The sequence below is a fragment of the Osmia bicornis genome, unplaced genomic scaffold, assembly GCF_907164935.1.
Source record: "Osmia bicornis bicornis unplaced genomic scaffold, iOsmBic2.1, whole genome shotgun sequence".
Lineage (NCBI taxonomy): Eukaryota > Metazoa > Arthropoda > Insecta > Hymenoptera > Megachilidae > Osmia > Osmia bicornis.
The window spans coordinates 1-13,313 of record NW_025791410.1 but is presented as its reverse complement, the minus strand read 5'-3'; the positions used below and the strand labels follow the sequence as shown (position 1 = coordinate 13,313).

The window sequence follows — 13,313 nt, the reverse complement described above, 5'->3', positions numbered from 1 at the left end:
GGAAGCGGTTGGGGGTGTCGGTGAGGAGGGTAGTTCGGGAGTGGATGGTGTAGGGGGAGGAGCGGGGGATGCGGGAGGGGTTAGGTATTCGGACTCCTCCGAGTCCGTCTGGACCGCTATTGCGGCGGTCTGTACTGGCGGCCGGCCTCTAAACAGCCGCGGTCGCCGCGGCGTCGGCCTCCTCCGGCGGGCCCTGCTCCCCCTGCCCCTGCCGCCTCGCTTTGATGTAACCATCTGTTGGGGTATAGGTTTGTTAGTAGGATTTTCTTTGGTGGGCACTTTGCTGGGGGTGGCTTTAGTGGGGGTGGGTTAGTGTAAATTTTGGTTTCTGGTATCGTCGCTTACGGCTTACGCAAATGGAATTTTATTATTGTTTATTTTCGTTTTCCGAGATTTGAGCGCTAAATTTTGTTTCATTATTGTCGATATCTAGGAAAATTCTAGGTCGTGGAATAGGTAAGGACATGAGGGGAGGTATGGAGGGTTGGTCTGTTTTTATTCCGTACATTGTCAGTCTGTTCGTTACGTCTCTGTTACAAAATTCTGTACCGTTGTCTGTAAGGAGGAATTTGGGACATCCCCATCGGTGGAGGACAAGGGACTCGAAAGCGGAAAGGATTGGTTTGGCGGAAGCTTTATGGAGGGGTTTTACTTCAATATATTTTGTGAAAAGGTCTTGGAAAACGAGGAGATATTTATTTTGGGATTTACTGGGAGGGAAGGGACCCATAATGTCAGCAGCCACGACGGTCCAGGGCGCCTCCACCGGGCGCTCCCGCATCAACCCCGCCGGTGGCCGCTGCAAAACTTTGCTTTGTTGGCATTGAAGACACCGTCTGACAAATTGGACTACATCCTGAAACATTCCAGGCCAATAGAAATCTTGCGTCAGACGGTAGTAGGTTTTATCAATGCCAAGGTGACCGGATTGGGGAGGATCGTGGGCGTCAGAAAGGGCTTTTGGGCGCAAGGAAAGGGGGAGGACTAACTTCCAACCGTCAAGGTCGGGGACGATGGGATCTAATAGGGAATTAGGACGGTGGTAATACAATCGGTTATCTTCAATTGTCCAGTCGGGATATTTGGAGGGAAAATCTCTTACGTCACGGAGTTTATTGGAGTACCATGGATCGGGATCGTTACCGACGGCCGCCACGCCGTCTATTGGGTCGCCGTACATTCGGGAGAGAGCGTCTGGCACGACGTTGTGGGTTCCCCTTCGGTGGACGATTTTCATCGGTTGGCCTTGAAGGGTCAAGGCCCACCGGGCCAATCGTCCAGTAGGGTCCTTAAGGTGGTGAAGCCACCGGAGACTATTGTGGTCCGTCACCACAGTAATTTCGGACCCTTCAATATAGGGGCGAAATTTTTGGGTTGCCCACACGACGGCCAGACACTCCCTTTCCGTCACGGAGTAGTTTCTCTCCGCGCGAGTGAGGGAACGGCTAGCGTAGGCTATCGGGTGTTCTTCACCGTCTACGGTTTGGACAAGAACTGCCCCGATAGCCGTATCGCTAGCGTCAGTTTGGAGGGAAAAGGGAAGGGTAAAATCGGGACGAGCCAGGACGGGAGTTTTGGTGAGGGCCGTTTTCAAGGTTTCGAACGCGGATGCTTGCTCGGGACCCCATTCCCAAGCAACATCCTTTTGTAGGAGACGGGTAAGGGGGGTTTGGTCTTTGGAAACATCTTTTAGGAATCGGGAATACCATTTCACCATTCCAAGGAAGCGTCGGAAGTTGTTTTAGGGTAGTGGGTGGAGGGTAGGAAAGTATGGGTTCTATTTTTTCTGGATCGGCAATCATACCGTCCTTATTTATTAAAAAGCCGAGATATCGGACCTCGGAACAACAAAATTCGCTTTTTTCGCGGTTTATTTCTAAATTCGCCTCTCGTAGTCTGGTCAAAACTTTCGCGAGCCATTCTAAGTGCTCCTCGTACGTGTCGGTCGCGATTACCACGTCGTCTAAATACGCGAAGATGTGTGGCTCCCAGTCGGGAGTGATCAATCTGTCCATGATGCGTTGGAAGGTTGCGGGGGCGTTGGTGAGGCCGTAGGGCATGCGGGTGAATTGGAAAAGGCCTCTACCGGGAACTGCAAAAGCGGTGATTTCTTTACTGGAGGGATCGAGGGGAACTTGGAAATATGCTTGGCTAAGATCTAATTTGGAAATATAACGGGCGGTTCGGAGGCTATCGAGGATACGATCCATGCTAGGGAGGGGATAGGCATCCTTTTTTGTGACTTTATTAACGTCGCGGTAATCTATACAAAATCGGTAGGAGCCGTTAGGTTTGGGAATAAGGACGGGACGACTACACCATGCACTAGAGGAGGGTTCAATTATACCGGACTGGAGCATGGAATCTACTTCCTTCTGTGCGGCTTCTAAGACGCGGGGAGCCATGCGACGAGGACGTTGTTTAATAGGAGGGTGGTTTTGAACATCAATAGAATGTATGACAAGAGGAGGGGTTCCTAAGGTAGAGGATGGGGGTGGGATGAGGCGATCAAGAAGGGTTTGAATTCCCGAGATTTCCTCGGGGGTTGCTTCAGAAAGTCCGGCGCAAGCGGGGTTCATGGGAAAGGGATCGGGTGAGGATTCAGGGTAGAAGGGGTGAAGAGGTCCGTTCGGAGTTCGCCACGTCCTTAGATCTCCGTCTATGGTAATTCCAAACCGGGCGATAAAATCCATCCCTAGGACTACCTCATACCCCAATGACTCGCTTGCGCGGAGGGGGAGGTTGTGGATTTCGTCATCGACCTGGATCGCGACGGTGACCTCTCCGAGGATTCTCTCTTTGATGTTGTTGGCTAGGATCATGCAGGCTTGGGAAGGGGTTAAATGGAGTCTGAATAATTGAGCGATTTTGGGACCTGCATAGGAATGGGTTGCGCCGGTATCAAGGAGGGCTTGGAAGATATATTTACCGTACTGCAAGGGGAGGAAAATGCGATTATCGCCGGGATAGGGTTCTGTACGGGACTCTACTAAAGGGGATTTCCTTGGAGTTGGAATCGGCGCGGTTGAAGGAGTTTTCGGGGGTTTCTGGACGCGGGATTTGGGGGGTTGGATCGGGTTTTTCGGGGAGGTCGCGTCGACCCTTACCGCCGACCTCCGCAGGCGTTTCCCGACAAACAATTCGGGCATTCCGGTGCGATGACGTCGAACTTGCCGCACCGGAAGCAAAACTTCCTCCTCGGCTGCTGGCAGGCGCCGAACCAATGCCCCGCTTGACCGCAGTTCCAACATTGGCCGGGAAGGGAGGATTGGGTGGAGGTAGCCGCGGGACGAGGAGGTAGTTGTCGGGAACCGGAGGTCGCTTGGGAGTAGGAAGTAGGGCGGTTGGGGATTGACGCGTTTAGGGAGGTTGGGGCACGGTATCCGACAGGGGGTGGTACCATGGGAAGGGACATCAAGCTGGGGATTTCGGTAATAGTAAGGGGAGGAGGAGGTGTAACGGGACGGTTGGAGGTTGAGGTTTGGGGGCGGTTCGAAGCTGGTGCATATCGGGGGGTTTTCGGGACGGATTGGGACGCTGAGGAAGGTCGGGAGTACTCAGCGGCTGCCGCGAGTTTCGATCGCGGCCCTCCCGGCGGGGGCACGTACCCCGTTCCCGGGATCGTGAGGCTCCCCGCCGTCGGTGGCCCGCGATACTCCTCACTGCTCCGCTGGGTCTCTTCCACCCACCTTCCCAGACAGAGTAAATCGTTAAAGGAATTGGGAGGGTAGGAAGTCGACTACTAATTTGTAGCGAGGGTGGAGATTTCGGATTACTATTCCTAACTGTTCGGGAGTGGATAGGGGAGGTTCTAGACGGCGGAATATCACTTGTAGTTTGGAAAGGTAGGTGGAGAGGGGTTCCCGCTCCCCTTGGGTGCGGGTCATTAGGTCCATTCTTAGGCGGTTTTGGTAGTTGCTCGGCATAGACGGAACTTGTGCAGGAATTCGCCATAACTGGCCCAAGTATGGGCCTGCCCCCGCGCCCAGGCTCGCGCCTCTCCGGTCAAGGCATAGGGAATAGCTCGGATCAGTTCGGGTTCAGTAAGGTTCTGGGTGGTGGCAACCTCGGCCAAGGTTTCGAGGAATTCCTCCCCGTCTTCCCCGGGGGCTCCCGAAAAGGAAATCTTCCATTTGCGGAATAATTCCACAGCGCGAGCCTCGCCTGCGGCAGGAATATAGGAAGGTTGGGAAAAATTCCCTAGGGGATGAAAAGGGTTGGTTCGGGAAAGGGAGGGTTCGGCGAAGTGCGGGGGTAGCTGAGGGAAAGAGGGGAAAAATGGAGGACAGTATGGGCGTTGGGAGGGGTATGGAACGGGATAAGTGTAATCCATAGGGTTTGGAGCTTGGGTTAGTGCAGGGGTCGGTTGTGGCGGGAGGAAAGGATACTGGGTTTCAGAGATTCTTTGTAGAAGGTGGGTACTACTTAGGGGAGGCGGAGCTGCCCCTAGGCTAGTACGGTACGGGTTGGAGGTATTTAGAGGACGAGTTGGAGGGTTAGGGGGTGGATTTTGAGGTGCGGGTATCGTGATGGGATCGATGAATGGATTTAAGGGGGGTGTGGGTAAGGGGGTAGAGTGCTCGCCGGTACTCGGGTCGGGCGCGAACGTAACCCTTTCGCGCCGTTCCCCGGCAAGCTGGGACTGATTTAGATCAATCGATGGAGGATTAACAGGAGTGGGACGGGAAACAGAAGTTACTGTGACAGTCGTGGTGGTTAGGGTGGTGGTTGAGGTCAGGGTAGCGGGGTTGGGAATGTAAGGTTGGGGGCGTATTTCGGGAAGGGATCGGTAGGAGGTTTCATAAGTGGGTGGATCAGCCGTTTCAGGCTCAGGATCCTCCGGTTGGCGGGAAGTAGGATCGGCGGTGGGATGCGGAGGGGAATCATCGACAGCCGGGGTCTCCCATGCCGTAAAAAGAGTAAATGGCAGGCGATCCCCGGCTGTGTCGAGCGCGACATCCCATGGCGCGGCATTCGGGCCGAGTACTCGCCGTATTTCCGCGCGAACGTACCGGTCCTGGAGATCCTGTAACTTTCCCCGTATATTCAACCGCGCGTGATCCATGAGCTGTATCAGCTCCACTACGTCTAGATTACCAACGCGCTCTCTTATTACCCGTGCCTCCTCCGAATCCATTTTCGCGATTTTTTTTTTTTTTTCGCGTTCCCGGCGGCAACGATACCAGAAAACTGGGGAAAACAAAAAAGGTAAAGGATCCTGAAAGAAAAGAGGGGTACAATCGCAAAAAAAGAAAATTCAACACAAAAATATCCGGTTTTATTAGTTGGTTTTCCTGGAAAACCCAAGGCTCGGTCTTCAGTAAACGGTGCTGAAAAAAAGGGGCGAAAAAAAGAAATCTGAAATCGAAAAGGCTCGATAGAGTGCTCACGGTCGGCGAAAGCACGGCCGGGCCCTCGATATCGGCAAATCGCGAGCAAAGTTTTGAATTTGGGAGGATACACAATAGAAATATATATTTCGGCACAGATAACAATACCGTTCCACTAATTTCAATAACGAGGACGGTTCGGTCGAAAACGGCGTACGTCGATGACTCACTGTTTATCGTCCGTAGGACGTTAACGGATCAGATTTCAAACTCACGCCGCGTTCGACCGGCGAACACTCGACAAAAAACAACAACAGGAGGTTCTCGGCAACGGGTACCTTCCGCGTCGCGGTTTCGAGATCTGTCGAATTTTTAACGGTAGAAATACAAAAATTTCCCCTACGCGAGAGTTTTTTGAACGGAGATTTTCCAGGCCCCACGTTGGGCGCCAAATTTGTGACCCAGTCGGGGGTTCACTCTATAATGGGGGCGTTCGTAATACAAATCGTCAAACACAAAATTATCGTTGGACGCCAGCCACTCGCGGTGGCAATCAAAATTTGGACAAAGGGACAGAATGGGGGGTCGTTACAGGGGATGGGACTCGTGGCACTTACGTCCTTACAATCTCGCGGGGGAGTACGCAAGGAGGATTTGTCGAGGGTTAGGGAAGATCTCAGGGTGAGGGAGGTTTCTGGAAGTTCGTCTACGTTACGCGTGAGGATGCTTTAAGACGGGAATGTTGGGGGCTGGACAAAAGGGTTTCAAGAAATATAACGGGGGATGACCGGCGCGATACGCGGACACACAAGTTGGCAATCGAAGATCGCCGTTGCCGAAACTCACAAACTTCTACAATAATATCGGAAGGGCTTACTTGAACTCCACACTCACTCGCACTCTCAAAATCTCTAGTCGCTTTACAAAAAATCTTTATCTCCACGAATCGCTTGTTTAGATAGCCCAGGGCTCAATGACGGCTCGTCGTCGCTGCCGCGACGACGGGACCGTCGCGAGATGATTTTTGGGGAGGGGATGGGGAATAGGAAGGGGGCCTTTTGGTTATCGATTGTCGATCGGCCGGTGTTCGGGTTCGATGGGGCTGGCGGATCTCCGGCCGTGGCGGGTGGACTGAGGTCTTCGGGCTCGGCGACAGATGGCTCCAGGTGGACGTTTGTCTCAGCTGCTGGGCCGCTTCGTCTCTTTTTCCGAAGTCCCGCGTTGCTTTTCCTCTCCTGGAGGGTGGGAGGTCTGTCGCCGGCCTCGTAGCTCCTTCTTGCGGGTGATCCCTGTTGTCTCTTGTCCGTCGCCTCCATCGGCCCGACACCGGCGGGCGGGGAAAGGGGTGAGGTGTTAGAAGGGTTAAGGGTCATTTCTAGGTGGGATTTGAGGTGGGAGAAGCGCAGCGATTGTAACGGGGGGGCACAGGTGTCACCACGTTACAATGTTGAAATTTATTTTCTTCTGTAGGATCTTTAATTACTTTAAATAGAGTTATTATTTTAATTTATATTATCTTTGAAAGAATATATACTAAACGAATAATTTTATTTAAATTTAATCAAACAGTCTTAGAATGAATTATACATAATCCCCCTATAAACCACTCTTATAGAGAAATTCCTATAATTTTAAAAAATTAATTTAATATGGCAGAATAAGTGCAATAGATTTAAGATCTATATATAAAATTATTAAATTTTTATTAAAAATTTCTTCATGGTATAGATATTCATTCCAAGATTCTAATTCACCTTATTCAGATAATTTAATATCATTTCATAATTTTACTTTAATATTTATATTTATAATTATTTCAGTTACATTTTTTATTTAATAGATATTTTTAATAATAAATTTATTAATCGATTTCTTTTAAAACATCATACTATTGAAATTGTTTGAACTATTATTCCAGCTATTATTCTTTTGTTTATTTGTTTTCCTTCTTTAAAAATTCTTTATTTTACTGATGAATTATGAAATCCAATTTTTTTCACAGTAAAAAGTATTGGTCACCAATGATATTGAAGATATGAATATCCTGAATTTAATAACTTTGAATTTGATTCTTATATAAATAAAAATTTTGAATATAATTCTTTTCGATTATTAGATGTAGATAATCGTTTAATTATTCCTTTAAAAATTTCTGTTCGAATATTAACTACTTCTACTGATGTAATTCATTCTTGAACAATTCCATCTATAGGAGTAAAAAGAGATGCCACTCCCGGACGAATCAATCAAATAAATATTTTTGCTCTTCGTCCCGGATTATTTTTTGGTCAATGTTCAGAAACTTGCGGTATAAATCATAGATTTATACCAATTGTTCTAGAATCTACATCTTATAATAATTTTATAAACTGAATTAAAAATTCCATTTAAAAAATTAGTTAAAAAATAACATTAATTTGTCAAATTAAAATTAATTATTAAATTATTTTTTAAATTAATCATTAAGTGTCTGAAATAAAATAAGAATTGGTCTTTTAAACCAAATATAGTAAATCCTATTTACTCTTAATGAAAATTTTATTCCACAAATAAGTCCCAGTTATTGAACATTAATTTCAATCTAGTCGACCTCGAGCCATAGCTGGGCCGGAGGGGCTACCCCACGCCGACGCTCGAAGAACCACATGGCCCCGGTCTTGTGAGGAACCAGCGCCAGACACAGCCCCCGGATCGCTCTTCACACGATGGCGACCCCCACCTCGGCACGACGGCAGGTCCTCAACCAGTCCCGCCCGGTGGCCAGCAAGTAGTAGTCATCTGCGAATACCGTGGCCCACACCCCGGGCGGGAGATTACCCGCCGCGCCGCGTTGTACCCCACGTTACATAAGGGGGGGCCCAGCTTGGATCCCTGGGACACTCCGCGGTTGACCTCTCTCCAGTGCAGCGTACCGTCCCGGACCGTGTACACTATCCACCTGCCATCCAGGAAGGCCCCGATGATCCTCTGCAGATACGGGGGGACGTTGTGGTGAACCAGCGCCCCCCATATCGTACCATGGGGCAGGGTGTTGAACGCGTTTGTAACGTTCAAGGAGACGCCCAGCGCCACCCCACCCCGGGACGAGGCCGACTCGGCGAGGGTGCGCACCCGCTGGATAGCGTCGATGGTGCTGCGACCCTCGCGATACCCGAACTGGATGTCGGCCAGATCGGGGCCAACGCTCGACAGGTGGTGGACGAGGCGGTTTGCGATGACACATTCGAAGAGCTTTCCCACCTCGTCCAACAGCACAATAGGCCGGTACGCAGAGGGAGAATCTGCGGGCCGTCCGTCCTTTCGGAGAAGGACCAGCCGCCCTTCCTTCCAAATCGAGGGGAACACCCCCTGCTCCAAAGCGGCGCTGAAGAGGCGGCACAGCCTCGGACCTAGGACGCCGGACGCGATAACCCAGGCGCGGTCGGGGATGCCGTCCAAGCCCGGAGCGGTGTCCTTGGCCCCGAGCCTTCTGACGGCATCGTCCAGCTCCCCCTCTGGGACCCTCAGGTCGGCGGACCAGGCGATGGGCTTCGCCGGCCCTTGCTGGTGGCGTGGGTGCGACGTTCCCCCGGAACGGGAGAAGAGGTTGTCTATTACCCGCGTCAGCAGCTGGGGGTCCAGGCTCCCCGAGACCGGGGGCGCCCGTGCGCGGAGCTTGCCCATGACCATCCGGTAAGGGCGCCCCCACGAGTCCTCGTCCAGAGAGCCCTTTAGCTCATCCCACGCCCGGGATTTCGCGTCACTGATGGCCTGCCTCAGGGCTATTACGAAGACCTGGTATGTGCCCCTCAGCACATCCTCCCTCGCCGGGTCGCGGACTCGAGCCCTTCGGGCGCGCTGCCACTGGCGCCGGGCGTGCTGACACTCGGATCGGAGATCCGCAATGTCGCCCGACCACCAGTACACCGTCCTCCGGGGGGGCAGGCGCGGGGCCCGGGGCATGGCGGTGTCGCATATTGCGGTCATCGCCTCCCGGAACCACTAGGACTCCCCCTCAACGTCCGCGACCGCCCCGGAAAGGGCTGCGGCAATGTCCTTGTCCAGCCTTTTCAGCACCCAGCAACGCAGTGGCGGGCCACGCGCCGGCCTGGGGGCGGCGGGGAGGGAGTAGCTGAAGGTGATGTATAGATGATCACTCAGCGTCCCCCTCGCCGCCACCCTCCAATTTTGCACCATGCGCCCGGCCACAGGGGACGCCAAGCCCAGATCCACAATGGATTCCCCCTGAAACCTTTTTTTTTTTTTTTTTACGTGGGGGAAATCTTCGAAAGACGCCCCCAGCCCTCCTGGGGAGGAGCCGACGGTAGTACCGGATTTTTACCGGCTAAAACCCCCAGGGTGGCCTACGCTGTGTGTTGGGGAGGGCCCCGGGACCTCTGACGAACAACACCGGGGCCCAAACACCCATGGCGCGTTGACGCCTCCTTGCTCGTGGGAGGGTCTAGCTTTGGACCTCCCTCTACGTGCCAAACTCCGCCGCCATCGGGGGCCACACCCGATGACGGCACTCCTCGAGCCGCGTGCAATAGGGACCGAGGCCCCGGCCCCGGCACCGGCCCCCTGCGGCCCCGCATAAGTTTTGCGGTGCCGCGCGATCGGTGTTGGGGGAGGGGCGTCCGCCCCTCCCCGGTGCTCCGCTTCTATGGGGTGACTGGTGTCCCCCCACAGAACTCCTCTTCAGGGGGACAGGGTGCTCCCCCCATCCTCTTCGCCCCGTTGGGGGCGATGGGCCCGGTCTGTAACATCTTCACGGCCCACCGCCCCACCTCCCTCCTGGTCGTGGCCGTCAGGGGGTCCCCCCGACGACGCCCCCTCGTTCTTCTGCGGATGGGGTCGTTTCTGTCCCGACCCCGCTCCGTTTCCTCCTTCAGGGCGATGACCGTCTCGCAGTAATCGGTCACCGCCCTCCACTGATTCTCGCCGGCGATATCTCTTTGACAAGTGCCGCCGGCGAGAGATCACCACCAAATTTGCACCGCAGGGCGTGACGGGCCCGCGCAAACGCTGGACAGTGCTCCAGGGTATGTTGCGCGGTGTCCCGCCCGCCCTGCAGCGATGGCATGCTGCCGTCCCCTCCGCCTGGATCCAGTGCAGGAACTCACCGAAACAACCGTGTCCGGTGAGCACCTGTGTGGTCCTAAACGTGAGCCTTCCGTGGCCGCGGTCCCTCCATTTCTTGAGCACTAGAAGGACCGCCCCGGCCACGCGCTGGGCGGCGGAGCCGCTCTCGACGATCTCGCGTCGCCACCGACCCAGGGCTCTCTGCCGGGCCTGGCGCCTAATCCTAGCAACAGCTTCGGTCATCTCTTCTGGCGGGATCCCGTCCAGACGAAGGGCACGCAGACGCCAGAAGACTTTGGCGTCACCCTCCGCCTGGAACTTGAAGGGGACAACCCCCGCCAGGGTCATCGCCGCCTCGTAGCGGACCGTGCGGTAACCTCTGATTACCCTGATGGCTATCCTCCTCTCAGCCCGGCGCAGCAGTTGCTGGCTGCGCCGGGAATCCATCAGGGCGTTCGCCCATATGGGCGCACCATAGAGGGCCATGCCCCGCACGATCCCCACGTAGATACGGCGAAACTTCTCGTTGGGTCCCCCGATATTGGGCAGTAGACGGGCAAGCGCGTTGCTTGCCCTGTCTAGTCTAGGGGCCAGACGACCGAAGTGCTCCTCGAAGCGCCAGTGGCAGTCCAGGTGGAGGCCCAAGTACCTGTGGCCCTTCCCCACCTGGACGTCGACTCCACTCACATGGACCACCGACTGGGGCGGTGGCGCAACCCTACGTCGAGGCGTGTAAAACCAAATCGCCTCGGTTTTGTGGAGAGCTAGCTGAAGCCCCATTCGCCGAATCCCCGCGGCAACGGCAGCGACGCCAATCTCGGTGAGGCGGCTAGTCCTTTTCCACCCCCGACCAACGTCCAACACGTGCGTATCATCTGCGAAGCACGTGAGGCTCACACCGGTCGGGAGCTCGACCCGCAAGACCGAGTCGTAACCCAGGTCCCGAAGTGTGGGACCTTTCGCAGAACCCTGGGGTACGCCACAGTCCACGTCCCTCTCGTGCATCTGGCCATTCCGGCCCCTATACACAATCTTCCGGTCCCGGAGGTAGTTGGCGACGATCCAACCCATGTAGGGGGGCGCCTTGTGGCGTATCAGCGCCCCCCTTATCGTCCCGTGAGGCAGGGTGTTGAAGGCGTTGACGATGTCTAGACTAACGCCTAACGCCACCCTGCCCCGGGACGTGGCCGAGTCGCAGCGGGAGCGCATCGACTGGATTGCGTCGATAGTGCTGCGCCCCCTCCTGAAGCAATATTGCGACTCGGCCAAGTCGGGACCCTCCTGGGACAGGTGCTGGAAGAGGCGGGATACCAGAATCCGCTCGAACCACTTCCCCACATCGTCCAACAGCACGATGGGCCGGTAGGCCGAGGGACTGTCGGCGGGTCGCCCATCCTTCCGGATGAGGACTAGCCGCCCCGTCTTCTACTGTTCTGGGAAGACTCCATCCTTAATGCATGCGCTGAAGAGGCGTCTTAATCTCTGACCGCGGACGCGTAGAGCCTTCACCCAGGCACGGCCGCGGACGCCATCGGGGCCCGGAGCAGTGTTTCGGGCCCCCATCCGTTTAATCGCCCCGGCTAGCTCCTCCTCCGTGACCCCCATGTCGTCGGACAAATCCGACTCCTCGTGGTCCGGCGGGGGGCGGGTGTGCTCCCTCTCTCGTGGGAACAAAGTGTCGACTACCCGTCCCAAAAACTGGGGTCGACAGGGGGCGCCCAGGGCTTAAGCTTGCCCATCACCATTTTGTATGGGCGCCCCCATGGGTCCTTCTGGAGAGAGCCTAGGTGCTCGTCCCAAGCCCGGGATTTAGACGGCTGCCCGTAGGGCAGTCTCCAAAACTCAGCACTGCGCGCACAGATCCTCCTCCCTCGCTGGGTCGCAGAATGTCCTTCTTCTGCGGGCCCTTTGCAACTGGCGATGGGCTGCGAGACAATCTCGTCTCAGATCACCAATTTCGCCCGTCCACCAGTAGGCGGCCCGCCTGGGGAGGTTCTTGGCCCGGGGCATGGCGGCGTCGCACACCGCCTTCATGGCACCCCGGAATCATTCGACCTCCTCCCCAATCACTTCTTCGACTCCGCAGGCTTGGTCCTTGATGCCTGTTTCTTGGGGGCTATTCCTGCCCCTTCATCGGCACCCTTCTTCTGCCTCTGGGAGTAGGAGGGGGCACAACCTTTTGCCCCCAATCGACGCCCCTCGGGCCGCCCCAGGTCCGTACAGAGGGGGCACCGCGGGATGGCGCTACACTTGCTGGCCACGTGGCCCGACTCTCCGCACGCATAGCAGCGGTCGGACCTATCAGCTTCGCAGGTGCATCGCTGCCTAACACGCCCTCTTTCCAGGCAGCGATAGCACAGCAATGGCCGCGGTGGTAGCGCTTGTATTCTGGCCGAGGACCACCCGAACAGACCCCTCCCAGAGGCGGATAACTTTTTGAGTGCCGCTGGAGGGCATCTCGCCCAGACAGTCCCCATCCTTTGGGGGGAGGTGCGAATCTCCCCCATTGTAATTTCTTCAGCGGAGCAACCCCCCGCCGCGGCCAATGCGGCCGCCACCTCCGCCGGGGTGACCGAGTTGTCGAGACCGGTCACCCTAACCTCGCCCATTTCTATGGGGCGGGCAACCCTCACCTCGGTGCCACTGAACACCTGGCAGAGTCGGTCAGCCAACTTGGCAGCTTTCTCCGCCCTGTCCTTCCCAGGTAACTCGAGGACCAAGCCACCGGTCCGAGCTCTTCTGGGCATCATCGCAGTGATGCCCAACTCCTCCAACTCGACCCGCTCCCGGGCCATGAGCATGGCCTCGGCGTATGAGACCTTAGCCTCGGCAGCTAGGTTGATGGTGACCGCCGCAGTACGAGGAGGGCGGGGGGCCTTCTGCCTGGCAGGTTGGGCCCCTTGCCCCTTAACCGCCAGTGCC

General features: G+C 55.2%; 1 pseudogene; it reads left to right on the top strand.

The window, feature by feature from the left end:
- The first annotated feature begins 4,278 nt into the window (after positions 1 to 4,278).
- On the top strand, positions 4,279 to 7,703 carry LOC114882498 (annotated as a pseudogene).
- Positions 7,704 to 13,313: the final 5,610 nt, after the last annotated feature.